Source organism: Oncorhynchus clarkii, chromosome 22 (genome assembly GCF_045791955.1).
Source record: "Oncorhynchus clarkii lewisi isolate Uvic-CL-2024 chromosome 22, UVic_Ocla_1.0, whole genome shotgun sequence".
NCBI lineage: Eukaryota > Metazoa > Chordata > Actinopteri > Salmoniformes > Salmonidae > Oncorhynchus > Oncorhynchus clarkii.
This window is the reverse complement of record NC_092168.1, coordinates 40,425,255-40,444,356: the sequence shown is the minus strand read 5'-3', so window position 1 is coordinate 40,444,356 and position 19,102 is coordinate 40,425,255. Positions and strand designations below refer to the sequence as shown.

General features: G+C 45.3%; 1 pseudogene; it reads right to left on the bottom strand.

Annotated features, from left to right (window-relative positions):
* The window catches only part of LOC139380125 (rab3 GTPase-activating protein catalytic subunit-like), a 67,886-nt pseudogene extending 52,792 nt beyond the window's left edge, over nt 1-15,094 (bottom strand).
* Nucleotides 15,095-19,102: the final 4,008 nt, after the last annotated feature.

Sequence of the window (19,102 nt, the reverse complement as noted above, 5' to 3'; positions counted from 1 at the left end):
GGCATGATGATGATGATGATTCAGTGTACTGTCACAGTGTATATCCTCAACCTCATTATTGATGGGATTCCAGTTCAGGTTCAATCCAATGTTTTTCTATTACAGAACCCTTCAGGAATTGACTGGGTGGATGTCTGAGTAGATGTCTATTAAAATGGACAAATACCATATGAACTTAAATTGACAGGAATATAAATGGATTTGATCCCAATCGATGCTGTGCTTGTTACTGTGTCCCATTAGGTAGCAATCGAAGGTGTTATAATCTGGGGTCTTATTCATCGGGGCACACCGAAGCAAAAGGGAAAACAGAAAATATATAGTTTTTTACTGGACTAGTTCAGTCCATTTTCTTCTGTTTGTTGCGTAATGAATTGGACCATGTTCTCACCAGAAGACTAGGTAGTTTAGAATTGGTCCTAATGATAAATCTGTTGTTGTTTCCCCTATTGGGGAGTAATAGAAAGTGTAACAATCAATCAATCCAGCTAAAATCTGGTTCTTCTCACCCATAGACGAGGTCGTTGTTCTCCCAACAGTATCTCATCCCCAGGACAAACTTCTGCCAGAGGTGAGCCACGGGCCGGACCCCTCCACGGTAGAAGTTAACCAGACACAGAGCCAGGAGGTACGCTACACTGTTACTAGGAGCAGACTTCAGCTGGTTGTACAGGCTCTGAGGGGGGTGGGGGAGTACAATCATCACACAGTATTGCAGAAAATGACACTAATCAAATATTTTTTTCTGACATTTTCTTGACAATTGGAAATTGTATTTCTGAGTTTAATCAGACAAGTTCAAGTATTTCAAAATGTTTCTCCAATGGCATAACTACTGAACACAGCCCTGGAGTGCAGTGTGACACAGTGACTACTGAACACAGCCCTGGAGTGCAGTGTGACACAGTGACTACTGAACACAGCCCTGGAGTGCAGTGTGTCTGACACAGTGACTACTGAACACAGCCCTGGAGTGCAGTGTGTCTGACACAGTGACTACTGAATACAGCCCTGGAGTGCAGTGTGTCTGACACAGTGACTACTGAACATAGCCCTGGAGTGCAGTGTGTCTGACACAGTGACTACTGAATACAGCTCTGGAGTGCAGTGTGTCTGACACAGTGACTACTGAACACAGCCCTGGAGTGCAGTGTGTCTGACACAGTGACTACTGAACACAGCCCTGGAGTGCAGTGTGACACAGTGACTACTGAACACAGCCCTGGAGCGCAGTGTGACACAGTGACTGCTGAACACAGCCCTGGAGCGCAGTGTGACACAGTGACTACTGAACACAGCCCTGGAGCGCAGTGTGACACAGTGACTACTGAACACAGCCCTGGAGTGCAGTGTGACACAGTGACTACTGAACACAGCCCTGGAGCGCAGTGTAACACAGTGACTACTGAACACAGCCCTGGAGTGCAGTGTGACACAGTGACTACTGAACACAGCCCTGGAGCGCAGTGTGACACAGTGACTACTGAACACAGCCCTGGAGCGCAGTGTGACACAGTGACTACTGAACACAGCCCTGGAGCGCAGTGTGAAACAGTGACTACTGAACACAGCCCTGGAGCGCAGTGTGACACAGTGACTACTGAACACAGCCCTGGAGTGCAGTGTGTCTGACACAGTGACTACTGAACACAGCCCTGGAGTGCAGTGTGACACAGTGATCGTGTGGTAAAGCACAGACAGCAGACCTACATAGTCGTCAGAATCCTTCTCTTCTGGTTCCCCGTCGGTGTGTGATGGAGCAGCCTTTCTCTCGCTGTTCTCTGATGATGGTTTACCTTTGGCTGCGTCTGGGAAGAGATACTGACACCATACACACACAAATATAAGCTTACATACTCTCTCGTACATGGGAACATCCATTTCCTTACCTTGACACAAAACATCTCTGAAGGAACAATCCTGCTACGAACCGAGCGTCTGATTTGAATGTTTTATCTAACAACTGTCTGACTTACCACTGAGCCTCTAACACAGGGTTTCCTGAACTCGGTCCTACCCCAGCACTACACAAAACTTGATGATGTTGAGATTTCAATCAGCTGTGTAGTGCTGGGGGGGGGGGGGGGGGGGGGGGCTAGACCAATGGTTTGGGAAAACCTGGTCTAGGCCAATGGCAGTGTGAGCAAGTAGGGAATAAGGTACTGCTTGAGCAATAGCTTCACGGCTGATCAAGAAGCTGTTCACACAGCAGGGCCAGTAACTGAGGAGTCTGGCTGAAGACTCTCCTGCTCTCCTCTTGTGTAGTACGATGTCAGCCAGCCTAAATCACCATATGCCTTTAGAAGGTAAGAGTGTGTGTGTGTGTGTGTGTGTGTGTCTGTGTGTCCGTTGTCATGCCTGCTCTCTCTCACCAGCAGTATAGAGTTGAGCACGTCATTTCTGAGCGGTGATTCGTCAATGCGGCGGTGGCGCCGTTAGCGGGCGCTGTACCATGTTGGAGACAGACAGCTTGGGGATGGGCACGGCTGTGGGCTCCGTCAGTTTAGACAGGGCTGATGTCGTCTAATGAGGAGAGAGTGGAGGGGGAGGGACAGAGAAGCCATTCACAGAGAGGGTGTGAGGGTGGGCTCTGACTGAGAAGAGAGCGTAATTCTCCCTTCACAAGCAAACAACAAGCCAAGAGTCCAGAGTGGCTTCTACTTCCCATCCTCTGCACTGACGTCTACACAAATCCCCCTAGGGAATACACCATATTGGTGTCCACATCACCAACAAACTAACATGGTCCGTGCACACCAAGACAGTCGTGAAGAGGGCACAACAAAACCTATTCCCCCTCAGGAGACTGAAAATATTTGGCATGGGTCCTCAGATCCTCAAAAGGTTCTACATCTGCACCATCGAGAGCATCACTGCCTGGTGTGGCAACTGCTCGGCCTCCGACCACAAGGCACTACAGAGGGTAGTGCGCACAGCCCAGTACATCACTGGGGCCAAGCTTCCTGCCATCCAGGGCCTCTATACCAGGCGGTGTCAGAGGAAGGCTCTAAACATTGTCAAAGTCTCCAGCCACCCTAGTCATAGACTGTTCTCTCTGCTACCGCAAGGCAAGCAGTACCGGAGCGCAAAGTCTTGGTCCAAGAGGCTTCTTAACAGCTCTTACCCCCAAGCCATAAGACTCCTGAACATCTAATCAAATGGCTACCCAGACTATTTGCATTGCCCCTCCCACCCTTTTACACCACTGCTACTCTCTGTTGTTATCATCTATGCATAGTCAATTTAATAACTCTACCTACATGTACATATTACCTCAATTACCTCGACTAATCAGTGCCCCTGCACATTGACTCTGTATATAGCCTCGCTATTGTTATTTTACTGCTGCTCTTTAATTACTTGTTACCTTTATTTCTTATTCATCTTTTTTTAAACTGCATTGTTGGTTAGGGGCTCGTAAGTAAGCATTTCACTGTAAGGTCTACCTACACCTGTTGTATTCAGCGCATGTTACTAATAAAATTTGATGTTGGAAAATTAAAGAAAGAGATGTTAAGACTATAGAGATACACCCCAGTAGCCATAGAACACATTACCTTCCTCCTCAAATAGACCTCTTCCCAGAATCTCCTCTGACTCCTTCTTGGAGCACAGCCTAAAGAACTCTGTCAGGAAGTCACCTGGGATGGAGAAGATGAGATCATTACTAGTTACCATAGCCACAAAGTCATAAAACCCACTTATTTCTACAATTGATCTTCTTAAAATGTGATTTTAAACCTACTCCTAACCTAAACCCCTAACCTTAACCAAACGGCTAACCGTTTGCCTAACCCTAACCTTAACCAAACTGCTAACCGTTTGCCTAACCCTAACCTTAACCAAACGGCTAACCGTTTGCCTAACCCTAACCTTAACCAAACTGCTAACCGTTTGCCTAACCCTAACCTTAACCAAACTGCTAACCGTTTGCCTAACCCTAACCTTAACCAAACGGCTAACCGTTTGCCTAACCCTAACCTTAACCAAACGGCTAACCATTTGCCTAACCCTAACCTTAACCAAACTGCTAACCGTTTGCCTAACCCTAACCTTAACCAAACTGCTAACCGTTTGCCTAACCCTAACCTTAACCAAACTGCTAACCGTTTGCCTAACCCTAACCTTAACCAAACGGCTAACCGTTTGCCTAACCCTAACCTTAACCAAACTGCTAACCGTTTGCCTAACCCTAACCTTAACCAAACGGCTAACCGTTTGCCTAACCCTAACCTTAACCAAACGGCTAACCGTTTGCCTAACCCTAACCTTAACCAAACGGCTAACCGTTTGCCTAACCCTAACCTTAACCAAACTGCTAACCGTTTGCCTAACCCTAACCTTAACCAAACGGCTAACCGTTTGCCTAACCCTAACCTTAACCAAACGGCTAACCGTTTGCCTAACCCTAACCTTAACCAAACGGCTAACCGTTTGCCTAACCCTAACCTTAACCAAACGGCTAACCGTTTGCCTAACCCTAACCTTAACCAAACTGCTAACCGTTTGCCTAACCCTAACCTTAACCAAACTGCTAACCGTTTGCCTAACCCTAACCTTAACCAAACGGCTAACCGTTTGCCTAACCCTAACCTTAACCAAACGGCTAACCGTTTGCCTAACCCTAACCTTAACCAAACGGCTAACCGTTTGCCTAACCCTAACCTTAACCAAACTGCTAACCGTTTGCCTAACCCTAACCTTAACCAAACTGCTAACCGTTTGCCTAACCCTAACCTTAACCAAACTGCTAACTGTTTGCCTAACCCTAACCTTAACCAAACGGCTAACCGTTTGCCTAACCCTAACCTTAACCAAACTGCTAACCGTTTGCCTAACCCTAACCTTAACCAAACGGCTAACCGTTTGCCTAACCCTAACCTTAACCAAACGGCTAACCGTTTGCCTAACCCTAACCTTAACCAAACGGCTAACCGTTTGCCTAACCCTAACCTTAACCAAACGGCTAACCGTTTGCCTAACCCTAACCTTAACCAAACTGCTAACCGTTTGCCTAACCCTAACCTTAACCAAACGGCTAACCGTTTGCCTAACCCTAACCTTAACCAAACGGCTAACCGTTTGCCTAACCCTAACCTTAACCAAACTGCTAACCGTTTGCCTAACCCTAACCTTAACCAAACGGCTAACCGTTTGCCTAACCCTAACCTTAACCAAACTGCTAACCGTTTGCCTAACCCTAACCTTAACCAAACGGCTAACCGTTTGCCTAACCCTAACCTTAACCAAACTGCTAACCGTTTGCCTAACCCTAACCTTAACCAAACGGCTAACTGTTTGCCTAACCCTAACCTTAACCAAACTGCTAACCGTTTGCCTAACCCTAACCTTAACCAAACGGCTAACCGTTTGCCTAACCCTAACCTTAACCAAACGGCTAACCGTTTGCCTAACCCTAACCTTAACCAAACGGCTAACCGTTTGCCTAACCCTAACCTTAACCAAACGGCTAACCGTTTGCCTAACCTTAACCAAACGGCTAACTGTTTGCCTAACCCTAACCTTAACCAAACTGCTAACCGTTTGCCTAACCCTAACCTTAACCAAACTGCTAACCGTTTGCCTAACCCTAACCTTAACCAAACGGCTAACCGTTTGCCTAACCCTAACCTTAACCAAACTGCTAACCGTTTGCCTAACCCTAACCTTAACCAAACGGCTAACCGTTTGCCTAACCCTAACCTTAACCAAACGGCTAACCGTTTGCCTAACCCTAACCTTAACCAAACGGCTAACCGTTTGCCTAACCCTAACCTTAACCAAACGGCTAACCGTTTGCCTAACCCTAACCTTAACCAAACTGCTAACCGTTTGCCTAACCCTAACCTTAACCAAACGGCTAACCGTTTGCCTAACCCTAACCTTAACCAAACGGCTAACCGTTTGCCTAACCCTAACCTTAACCAAACTGCTAACCGTTTGCTAACCCTAACCTTAACCAAACGGCTAACCGTTTGCCTAACCCTAACCTTAACCAAACTGCTAACCATTTGCCTAACCCTAACCTTAACCAAACGGCTAACCGTTTGCCTAACCCTAACCTTAACCAAACTGCTAACCGTTTGCCTAACCCTAACCTTAACCAAACGGCTAACCGTTTGCCTAACCCTAACCTTAACCAAACTGCTAACCGTTTGCCTAACCCTAACCTTAACCAAACTGCTAACCGTTTGCCTAACCCTAACCTTAACCAAACGGCTAACCGTTTGCCTAACCCTAACCTTAACCAAACGGCTAACCGTTTGCCTAACCCTAACCAAACGGCTAACCGTTTGCCTAACCCTAACCTTAAAGATGCACTATGCAGACATTTTAACTTTCATACATTTTTAAGATATAGCCAATTTTGACTTTGTGACTTTGTGGACGTTTATTTCAAATTCTAAAAGCTTTTTTTTTTGTCCATCAAATTTGACACTGAGTAAGTCAACATCTGAGTGAGCCTTTGGAACTCCTTTTGTATACATCTGATGGATGAGGGAGCATTTTAAACCAGGTTACATGGACATTCATAATATTCTATAGGATTTCTATAATATAGGATCAGTCATTTCTGTAAGGGGGGGGTCTAACTAACCGAGCAAGCGCGTGGGGTTGTCTGTGCTCCTGACTCGGACTGACAAATGAGGGGCCTGGAGTGGGTCCAGGTCACAGTGAGGTCGCACAGAGAGCACATAAGGTCAGACCACACAGGGGAGGGAGGTAAACTGGCCCTGGATCAGATCAGTGGTTCACATTTACCATTATAGTAAAGATTAGGCCTGAATATAGGCTATTAAACATGGGGCTCTGACAGGAAGAGAAGAGTCATTGTTATTGTGGTTTACTTTACAACCAGATATTGACCTGGTGTTCATTTAGAGACTATGTAGTGGAAAGTAATTACCTGATAATTATCTATTGACTTTTTGCTTTATTTTGGATCCTTGAAATAAGAACCACTGAGTATCAGTTGCCATATAATATCTATTACCCAGTCAGCCAGTCAGGGTACCATTTCAGTTGACAAGTTGACCCGAGGCAAGTCACATCTTCTCTAAAACCCCAAAATATTATATTCTACCCCAGAACGCCCTAAGGGGATTCACCACTAAATACAACCTACAAAATAAACCCAAAAACAGTCTTTGAAAGAGGACCATCTTGTTTTTGACAGGCTAATCTAAATGTTTCTGCATCCAGGTGCAGAAATCTCTGATTCCCTTCAAAGAAACTCTTTATACAATGGAGCTCAAGCACATTTAGGATGGAGGGACTTGAAGAAAAACACCATTAATATGAAGCGATGGCTCACTGAGCACCATTTCATCACTAAACTGAAAAGCGTAAAATCATTCGGCATGAATTAATTTCAGCTTTAATGCAGTTGAACGAGCGAGCGGTGTTGCTGGGGCTGAGGTACTTGTTATATCCTCTCCCACACACCTCCTCCACAATCGCCCTCTCAAACACCTACACTGTCTGGCACACAAGATATTAATGTGGGGAACAACCTTTCAGTGTTCCAAAGGTATGAAGAACTTGTTATACTAACCTGGATGTTCTTTCTTTCTCTCCATCTACCTCAATGCTCACTTGCTTTATAAGCTCAACCAGGATAGTGATTCTATTTATTGAAAATGACACCTCTATATTTGCTGTCATTTGGTAAGAGGACAAACAATGTTTTTGATAGATCGTATCTCAGGCTGTTAAGATGTTCCATCAATGTGTGTCAACCAGCAGGTCAGAGGGGAGGGAGGGAGTGTGGTGGTTGACACTCACGAGTACACGTCGTTATCCACCATGATACCTTCTGTCGGGTGGGGCCAGGTGGTCAATAGGTGAAGCTCACTGAGACAACAATGAAAGAAAATACAAATTTGTTTGTTTTGCTTTATAAACGTCTCACTATAAGCTACAGTTTGGTCAATAATGAATTAAAGGTTCATGCCAAAGACGTCAAGAATACACGTGAACAATGAGATAAATCTCTCTAAATCAAGCAAGCTTTGACATGTCGTCATGGCTACATCAGTCCTACCTGATTGGATCCTCACACGCTCCGAACGGCAGCTTCCCAAACTCCACCCCTCCCACCTCCCCTCTGAGGAGACCGTCGAAGTCTGGAGGCAACGGAAAAAAACACACTTGCACCTTTTACAGTTCAATCATGACTTTGATTCAACTCCCAATACTTTCCCTTAGAGGTAGCAAGAAGAACCAAAACTGTGAACACTTCCTATGCTTTTTCATCCTCAATGCCTTGAAGGCAGGCAAATTCATAACAGTACAAACTAAAGGACCAAATATACTCTTGTGTCAAATATAAAAACCTCAAATTGACCCTCCACCCACTGCCATTCCTCTCAGGTCCCATTCAAGAGGAGCAGAAATATTGTCAGTTTGTGTGAGCCGTTTAAAAAGCTCTCTGACCTCCGACCTTGTACCGCCTTCCCTGCACTACTCAAAGACTCAAGCATCTATTTGCAACACTAAAATGTACCCCGGAGAGCAGCACTTAATATAACTGTGGGAAGAACCATCCACTATTGAATTTGGAGCAAAGAGAGAGTGAGTGGATTATATCAGTTTGCTAAAATGTTGGTCACGAGCACGTAGGCGGTGAACGACCAAAGCTTCCAAAACGCCCTGTGGGCTAGCCTAGTGGGGTACGAAATTATTGACACCCTTGATAATGATGACTGTATAAACTGAATAATTAAAATACTGAGCTATAATGTATGCTATTTTGCTTCCACCGGTCCTGGGGCCCTTGTCAACAGCGTCATTGAAATTTACAGAGTACCAGGATATTTTAGCCAAAAACCTGGTTGCCTCTGCCAGGAGGCTAAAATTGGACGCAAGTGGATCTTCCAGCAAGACAATAACCCCAAGCACACATCAAAATCCACAAAGAAATGGTTAATTGACCACAAAATAACACATTTTGCAATGCCCATCTCAGTCTCTGGACTTGAAACCCATTGAAAACCTGTGGTTTGAATTGAGGAGGGCCGTCCATAAAAGCAGACAAAGGATATCAAGCATCTGGTAGGATTATGTAAGGAGGAATGGTCTAAGATCCCTCCCAATGTGTTCTCCAACTCATTAAACATTTGAGAAAAAGGCTCAGTGCCATTTTCCTCACAAGGTGAGCTATTGAAAGGTATTGAAAACAGGGGTGTCAATCATTTTGACCCCTCCCTTTTTGAGAGAGAAAAAGTATTATTTGTTAAACAAAATATTTTTCTCTGAGCAATTGTATTAATATGCAATTATATAATTTCCACTTTTTTTTTTGCATACAATATAGGTCAGTATTTTTATGATTTATTATATTCAGTTATTTTTTCTCATCTTTATGAAGAGTGTCAATAACTTGTGTCAATAACTTCAGGCCCCACTGTTTGTCTAGCACCGTTTAGATTTCTGACTAGCACCGTTTAGTTGCCCTCCAAACTCCTTCCTGTCTCATATTTTGTGGTTTTACTGAACATATAGGATGAGGTTTTACTGAACAGATAGGGATGTGGTTTTACTGAACATATAGGATGAGGTTTTACTGAACAGATAGGGATGTGGTTTTACTGAACATATAGGATGAGGTTTTACTGAATAGATAGGGATGTGGTTTTACTGAACAGATAGGGATGTGGTTTTACTGAACATATAGGATGAGGTTTTACTGAACAGATAGGGATGTGGTTTTACTGAACATATAGGATGAGGTTTTACTGAACAGATAGGATGTAGTTTTACTGAACAGATAGGATGTGGTTTTACTGAACAGATAGGATGTGGTTTTACTGAACATATAGGATGAGGTTTTACTGAACAGATAGGATGTAGTTTTACTGAACAGATAGGATGTGGTTTTACTGAACATATAGGATGAGGTTTTACTGAACAGATAGGATGTAGTTTTACTGAACAGATAGGATGTGGTTTTACTGAACAGATAGGATGTGGTTTTACTGAACAGATAGGATGTGGTTTTACTGAACATATAGGATGAGGTTTTACTGAACAGATAGGATGTGGTTTTACTGAACAGATAGGATGTGGTTTTACTGAACAGATAGGATGTGGTTTTACTGAACAGATAGGATGTGGTTTTACTGAACAGATAGGATGTGGTTTTATAAAAGCAGACAGGAAAGGTAGGAGGAGTGCGACTGGGCTGGATTCAAACCCACATCAACTCTGGTATATAAGTGTGCCGGAGTTAGCGGCACGAATAACTAGACACATTCCTTCCTGTTTCGTGGGCTGAGTGGTTGTTGTGTGTACCTGGGGGCAGCTGAGGCCAGGAGTACTGCTGCCAGTCCTGCAGGACGTACGTGAAGCGGATAGCGATGTTGATGGGAGGACGAGGAGACAGGGGACAGACCTGAAGAACAACAGAGGAAATAGAAACATAAATAGAGACAAGGTTATGTAATATCTTGTGCTATCCATCATATCTAGCAGGGGGCTGGGTACCCAGACAAAGGGTCAGCCTAGTGCTGGACAACAACAAAAAACATACTTAATGAAGACTCGCCATTGAAAGTGAATCTTAGTCAAACACTAGGCTTACTCTCATTCAGGGAAACTGGACCTACCGTTAGTCTGGGGAAACCCATGTGAAAGAGCTAAAAGGTTCATGTTAGGCATGAAGTCAATTAGACCAGGTCCTTCCATACTCACCGTCTTGGACTTAAAGATGTCCAGCAGGCCTGAGAGGTGGTTGTATTGTCTGGGCACCTTGCGCAGGTGGACCATCTCAGGGTCTGTACGCGCCCCCGGTCCCTGGCACTCCCCATGGTACATCCTCCTCCACTTCTGCTGGACCTGAACAAACATCGGCACCTGGCTGTACGGCATCCACAGGGGAAATAGAGGACTTTAAAAAAAGGGAAGGTCACTTCAAACGTTGATGTTTTGTGGGAGAGCAGCCACACGTTGAAATCCTGTGGCTACTGTAACTACTCTCTGTTCTTGTGTCAAGATGAGTTAGTCACATGCCATCGGCAGTTAAGATCCAGCTATAGAAAGATTCCCGATTTGACTAATCTTTCAATTGGTTTGGGATTGAGGCATACATTTGGACCTGCACCACAGATGACGTTTGGTTTTGAAGTGACTTTAGAGACATGCCAGGAATCTCTGGTATCCATGTGGAAGAGCAGCCACAGGACTGAAATCCTGTAACTCCCTCCACAACCCTATTCTACCACCACAGCTACACAGCAGCACCTGGTGCACAGTAGAGGAACTACAGACAAAACATACGCCACCTAGTGGATTGAACAAGTAAATCATTTAATAATAAGCTTTGTTCCATTTTTTACATTTACGTTAGTCATTTAGCAGACGCTCTTATGCAGAGCGACTTTCAGTAATGAGCACATACATTTTCATACTTTTTTCCACCCACTTACTGACCTTGAATATTATTCTATTCAAAAGTATGTCATACTTTCTCTAATTTGAAGTCACAAAACAACATTATTTGTAATAAATGATACATGCATCAGTGACAGAACACGTGCTCATGAAGCTATGTGCTCATGAAGCTACGTGCTGATGATCTGATACATGCTTCCTCTTACTCTAACCATGTGTTGTTAATGTCTCTCTGCCACACAGTAAACTCCCAGAGAGACAGTGAAACCAGATGACCTTGCTACAGAGCCACAGAGCTACAGATCTACTGCTACCATCTTCCATTCAGCCCAGTGTTGCCATGGATACCAGCTGACCTACCGCAATACGTGATGCCACGGAGGGCTGTACTCACTTCCCACAGTGTTGCTATTTTAAAACATGGCTTGTGACATTATACAGAAACACACACAAAGAGAATGTTGCAACTCGCTGTGTGAATGTGTAGGAACCTCAGCATAGATTCATGATTAGCTATCATTGGCAGTATCAGCTCTTCTTAAATTTGTCAAAGCAAATTCTGTAACAAATTTGAACTTGATTTTCCAAAAGAACATAAACAGTTGCTGTATAACTGTGACTTATAGCAGTTACCGTTCCCAAAGAGACAGGAATATAATATTAGCTGAACACAGTATTCACTGTTGCTACGGTCACCTACCAGTCTGTTTTGGTAGGCGAGATGGAGCTACGGTCACCTACCAGTCTGTTTTGGTAGGCGAGATGGAGCTACGGTCACCTACCAGTCTGTTTTGGTAGGCGAGATGGAGCTACGGTCACCTACCAGTCTGTTTTGGCCAGAGAGATGGAGCTACTGTCACCTACCAGTCTGTTTTGGTAGGCGAGATGGCGCTACGGTCACCTACCAGTCTGTTTTGGTAGGCGAGATGGAGCTACGGTCACCTACCAGTCTGTTTTGGTAGGCGAGATGGAGCTATGGTCACCTACCAGTCTGTTTTGGTAGGCGAGATGGAGCTACGGTCACCTACCAGTCTGTTTTGGTAGGCGAGATGGAGCTACGGTCACCTACCAGCCTGTGTTGGCCAGAGAGATGGAGCTACGGTCACCTACCAGTCTGTGTTGGCCAGAGAGATGGAGCTATGGTCACCTACCAGTCTGTGTTGGCCAGAGAGATGAAGCTAAGGTCACCTACCAGTCTGTTTTGGCCAGAGAGATGGAGCTACTGTCACCTACCAGTCTGTTTTGGTAGGCGAGATGGAGCTACGGTCACCTACCAGTCTGTTTTGGTAGGCGAGATGGAGCTACGGTCACCTACCAGTCTGTTTTGGTAGGCGAGATGGAGCTACTGTCACCTACCAGTCTGTGTTGGCCAGAGAGATGGAGCTACTGTCACCTACCAGCCTGTGTTGGCCAGAGAGATGGAGCTACTGTCACCTACCAGCCTGTGTTGGCCAGAGAGATGGAGCTACGGTCACCTACCAGTCTGTGTTGGCCAGAGAGATGGAGCTATGGTCACCTACCAGTCTGTGTAGGCCAGAGAGATGGAGCTATGGTCACCTACCAGTCTGTGTTGGCCAGAGAGATGAAGCTAAGGTCACCTACCAGTCTGTGTTGGCCAGAGAGATGAAGCTAAGGTCACCTACCAGTCTGTGTAGGCCAGAGAGATGGAGCTACGGTCATCTACCAGTCTGTGTTGGCCAGAGAGATGAAGCTACTGTCACCTACCAGTCTGTGTTGGCCAGAGAGATGGAGCTACTGTCACCTACCAGCCTGTGTTGGCCAGAGAGATGGAGCTACTGTCACCTACCAGCCTGTGTTGGCCAGAGAGATGGAGCTATGGTCACCTACCAGTCTGTGTAGGCCAGAGAGATGGAGCTACGGTCACCTACCAGTCTGTGTTGGCCAGAGAGATGAAGCTAAGGTCACCTACCAGTCTGTGTTGGCCAGAGAGATGGAGCTATGGTCACCTACCAGTCTGTGTTGGCCAGAGAGATGAAGCTAAGGTCACCTACCAGTCTGTGTTGGCCAGAGAGATGGAGCTATGGTCACCTACCAGTCTGTGTAGGCCAGAGAGATGGAGCTACGGTCACCTACGAGTCTGCATTGGCCAGAGAGATGAAGCTAAGGTCACCTACCAGTCTGTGTTGGCCAGAGAGATGAAGCTACTGTCACCTACCAGTCTGTGTTGGCCAGAGAGATGGAGCTACTGTCACCTACCAGCCTGTGTTGTCCAGAGAGATGGAGCTACTGTCACCTACCAGTCTGTGTTGGCCAGAGAGATGGAGCTACGGTCACCTACCAGTCTGTGTTGGCCAGAGAGATGGAGCTACGGTCACCTACCAGTCTGCATTGGCCAGAGAGATGGAGCTATGGTCACCTACCAGTCTGTGTTGGCCAGAGAGATGAAGCTACTGTCACCTACCAGCCTGTGTTGGCCAGAGAGATGGATCTACTGTCACCTACCAGCCTGTGTTGGCCAGAGAGATGGAGCTACTGTCACCTACCAGCCTGTGTTGGCCAGAGAGATGGAGCTACTGTCACCTACCAGTCTGTGTAGGCCAGAGAGATGGAGCTACTGTCACCTACCAGCCTGTGTTGGCCAGAGAGATGGAGCTATGGTCACCTACCAGTCTGTGTTGGCCAGAGAGATGGAGCAACAGTCACCTACCAGCCTGTGTTGGCCAGAGAGATGGAGCTACGGTCACCTACCAGTCTGTGTTGGCCAGAGAGATGAAGCTACTGTCACCTGCCAGTTGTGTTGGCCAGAGAGATGGAGCAACAGTCACCTACCAGCCTGTGTTGGCCAGAGAGATGGAGCTACTGTCACCTACCAGCCTGTGTTGGCCAGAGAGATGGAGCTACTGTCACCTACCAGCCTGTGTTGGCCAGAGAGATGGAGCTACTGTCACCTACCAGCCTGTGTTGGCCAGAGAGATGGAGCTACTGTCACCTACCAGCCTGTTTTGGACAGAGAGATGAAGCTAAGGTCACCTACCAGTCTGTGTTGGCCAGAGAGATGGAGCTACGGTCACCTACCAGTCTGTGTTGGCCAGAGAAATGGAGCTACTGTCGCCTATCAGTCTGTTTTGGTAGGCGAGATGGAGCTACTGTCACCTGCCAGCCTGTTTTGGTAGGCGAGATGGAGCTACTGTCACCTACCAGCCTGTTTTGGTAGGCGAGATGGAGCTACTGTCACCTGCCAGCCTGTTTTGGTAGGTGAGATGGAGCTACTGTCACCTGCCAGCCTGTTTTGGTAGGCGAGATGGAGCTACTGTCACCTGCCAGCCTGTTTTGGTAGGCGAGATGGAGCTACTGTCACCTACCAGCCTGTGTTGGCCAGAGAGATAGAGCAACAGTCACCTACCAGCCTGTGCTGGCCAGAGAGATGGAGCAACAGTCACCTACCAGCCTGTGTTGGCCAGAGAGATGGAGCAACAGTCACCTACCAGCCTGTGTTGGCCAGAGAGATGGAGCTACTGTCACCTACCAGCCTGTGTTGGCCAGAGAGATGGAGCTACTGTCACCTACCAGCCTGTGTTGGCCAGAGAGATGGAGACAGAGCTGAGGAGCAGGTTGCACTTGGACTCACTGATGACTGCCTCCCAGTTGGCCCCAGGGAGATGACCACAAACTCACACATGCCATACCTGCAAACACAGACTGGATACTTAAAATGTGCAATATGCAGAAATCGCTCTGCCATTTCCAAGTTTCAAAAATGTGAATAGTTTGCCTCATGTCAGTTTATATGACAAAACAAGCAGTCATAGTGTAGAGAATCATTGTACCATCTAAACCGCTGTGAAATATATTTCCATAACCAACAATGTTGTATTTTCAGCTGTTTGAAGCTGGTGTCCCAAATGAAAGTAAAAGGTACAAAAACTAAACTGAAAATTGGGAAGCATAAAAGCAGCACACATACAGTGAGCTCCTAAAGTAATGGGACAGTGATACATGTGTTGTTGTTTTGGCTCTGTACTCCAGCACTTTGGATTTCAAATGATACAATGACTATGAGGTTAAAGTGCAACCTGTCAGCTTTCATTGTAGGGTATTTTCATTCATATCGGGTGAACCGTTTACAAATTACAGCACATTGTACGGCACATTGTACATAGTCTGTCCGCTTTTGAGGACCAAAGGTATTGGAACAAATTCCCTTATATGTGAATTAAAGTAGTAAAAAGTTTAGTATTTGGTCCCATATTTATAGCACGCAATGATTACATCAAGCTTGTGACTAAAAATGTGTTGGATGCATTTGCTGTTTGTTTGTATTGTGTTTCAGATTATTTTGTGACCAATAGAAATGAATAGTAAAGAACATATTGTGTCATTTTGGAGACACTTTTATTGTAAATAACAATAGAATACATTTCTACATTAACGTGGTGCTAACATGATTACAGATAATCCTGAATGAATCGTGAATAATGAGTGGGGAAAGTTAGACGCACAAATATCATACCTCCCAAAAATGCCAACCTCCCATGGTATTGTAATGGTGAGAGGTAGCATGTCTTGGGAGTATGATATTTGTACGTTTGTAACTTTCTCACTCATCATCATTATTCACGATTCATTCAGGATGATCCGTAATCATGGTAGCATTCGCATTAATGTAGAAGTGTTTAGAAAACATATTATATTCTTATTTACAATAAAAGTGACTCATAAATGACACAATACATTATTTACCATTGAACAGCAAATGAATCCAACAAATGTGTAGAGCTTGATGTAATCATTACGTGCTATCAATATGGGACCAAATACCTCACTTTTTACTACACATGTGAATTTGTCAGAATAGTTTTGATCCCCATTTCTAAACGGTTATGGATGAAAATACCCTCAAATTAAAGCTGACGGTCTGCACCTTAACCTCAGTCATTGTATCATTACAAATGCAGTGTTGGAGTACAGGCACAAAACAACAACATAAAATATCACTGTCCCAATACTTTTGGAGCTCACTGAAGAACAGATCTAATGCTTCCTAGATTTGCTTTCAATTAGAATGACACGTACATAACTCACATTTCTATGTGAATATGGTCAGGTAGCCCAAAAATGACATATTACTGCTTTAAAATGAGAGCAGACAGCTACTACACCATCTATCAAGTCAGGTCAAACTACAACCTCTATAATATATATTGTAAAACATAGCAGACAGATTTGGTGTTAACAAATATCAATAGCAGTAGTGAATGTCTGTCTTGAGACATTTTAATTCCCATCTTAACATAAAGATTTGTGGTAAAGGTTAGAGGTTAGGGAGAGGAGACCTGGATTACTGTACTCATCAGGGATGCACGATATATCGGTAAGCATATCGAAATAGGATGATATTAGCAAAAATGCCAACATCGACCCAATGTCTAACTGTCTAACCCAATGTCTAACGCCGAACTGCAAAACCGATGTCAAAGCTGACGTGCATAAGTTTATAAAGGAAGGTAGATGAAGTAATGACGCCACGGAAAATTACAGCACTACACAGAACACAAGCTAAACAAGTTCAAGTCGAGCAGTCATTTGAAAGAGCAAGACAACGCAAAGGCGAAATCCATTAACCCCAAGATAATGGAATTCATTGCCCTTGACAATCAACCATTCTCTGTCGTGGATGATGTTGACTTTCGCCGACTGGTTGAGCACCAGGGCACACTACCAAGTAGGCGCTACTTGTCAGATGTTACCCTACCAGAGTTACACAGTATTGTTGAAACACACATCCATGAGCTACTTGCTATGGGCGTCACTGCTATCAGCTTCACGGCTGACATTTGGACCAGCGATGTCAGTCCCGTGAGCATGGTGAGTCTGACAGCACAGTGGGTCGACGAGGATTTGTACTGAGGAAAGCAGTATTGCTCAAGAATGTGCTGGTTCTCATACCGCTGCTGCCATTTCAAATGGCATATGAGAACATGTTTGAAACATGAACACACCCATTCGAAGAACTGACACGAGAAATAAGCTCATCAACTGTGTCTGCAGCAGACGTGATACCCTCTGTCATGGCATTGAAACACCTGCTCCGTAAAACTGCCCACACAGACAGTGGGGTTAAAACTTGGAAAAATACTCCACAAGAGGCTGTGAACAAGCGATTCGGTGGCATTCTCTCTGAGCCTCTTTACTGTGTCGCCACCATACTCGATACTACGCTACAGGACTGTTTTGCTAGCACTGACTGGAATATGTTCTGGGATTCATCCAATGGCATTGAGGAGTATACCACCTGTCATTGGCTTCATCAATATGTGCATCAACAACATCCCCACAACGACCGTACGTACATATCCCAACCAGAAGCCATGGATTACAGGCAACATCCGCATCGAGCTAAAGGCCAATCCTGCCGCTTTCAAGGAGCGGGACACTAATCCGGACACGTATAAGAAATCCCGCTATGCCCTCAGACAAACCATCAAACAAGCAAAGTGTCAATACAGGTTTAAGATTGAATCCTACTACATCGGCTCCGACCTTCGTCGGATGTGGCAGGGCTTGAAAACTATTACAGACTACAAAGGGACACCCAGACGCGAGCTGCCCAGTGACACGAGCCTACCAGACGAGCTGAATGCCTTTTATGCTCACTTCGAGGTAAGCAACACTGAAGCATGCACGATAGCACCAGCTGTTCTGGATGACTGTATGATCACGCTCTCGGTAGCCGATGTGAGCAAGACCTTTAACATTCACAAAGACCTTCAACATTCACAAAGCCACGGGGACAGATGGATTACCAGGACGTGTACTCAAAGCATGCTCGGACCAACTGGCAAGTGTCTTCACTGACATTTTGAACATCTCCCTGACTGAGTCTGTAATACCAACATGTTTCAAGCAGACCCCCATAGTCCCTGTGCCCAAGGAAGCAAAGGTAACCTGCCTAAATGATTACCGCCCCGTAGCACTCACGTCAGTAGCCATGAATCTTTGAAAGGCTGGTAATGGCTCACATCAACAGCATCCTCCCCGATCCCCAAGACACACTCCAATTCGCATACTGCCCCAACAGATCCAAAGCGAGACCACACAGACCTCGAGAGTTCGGTTCGCTTGATTTCCGTGGACCAGTTCTCTTATTTAAGACTATGTGAACGCAAAGCTCCCCAGGTTCACTTGTCATTATTCCAGCATCACACACTAAACTACTGCAGCACTGTTTCCCCTGCTATAACCCCTCACATTGGTGCCACAAAAGGGAGATGATGATGTGCAGGTTCTCTGAATTAAATGTGTGCTGTTTTTGGATATTGATTAGCGATTGTCAAGGGCACACAGACATTCCAAAATGTGTGGAGTTTTTAGTTCCAGTGGGGTGATGAGAGTATTGAACTATGGTAATTTCACAAGAGTAGTAGGATGGTTTAAAGAGGTCTAGATATTTGAGTCAGGACAGCTAATCAGCTGTACCAGTGATTGTCTGAGACGGGAGTTTGTTTTACCTCTCGTGCTGTTCAGGATTTGGACCACGGTGGTCATGAGCTGCAGCTCGCCATCTCGCTGGTCTAAAGGAAGATGAGTTTATTTCATCCCCTCGTGTTGAGGTTAAAATTTCCAACCATTTCAAACATGTTGCTCTCGCCTCACGTTTCCTGGTCTGATGTTCATTTGCGCGTTCTGGTCTGAGTTTCCTTCTCCTGTAATCTACAACATGGGCGAGAGAGTGCTCTTTGCCAAGCTGATC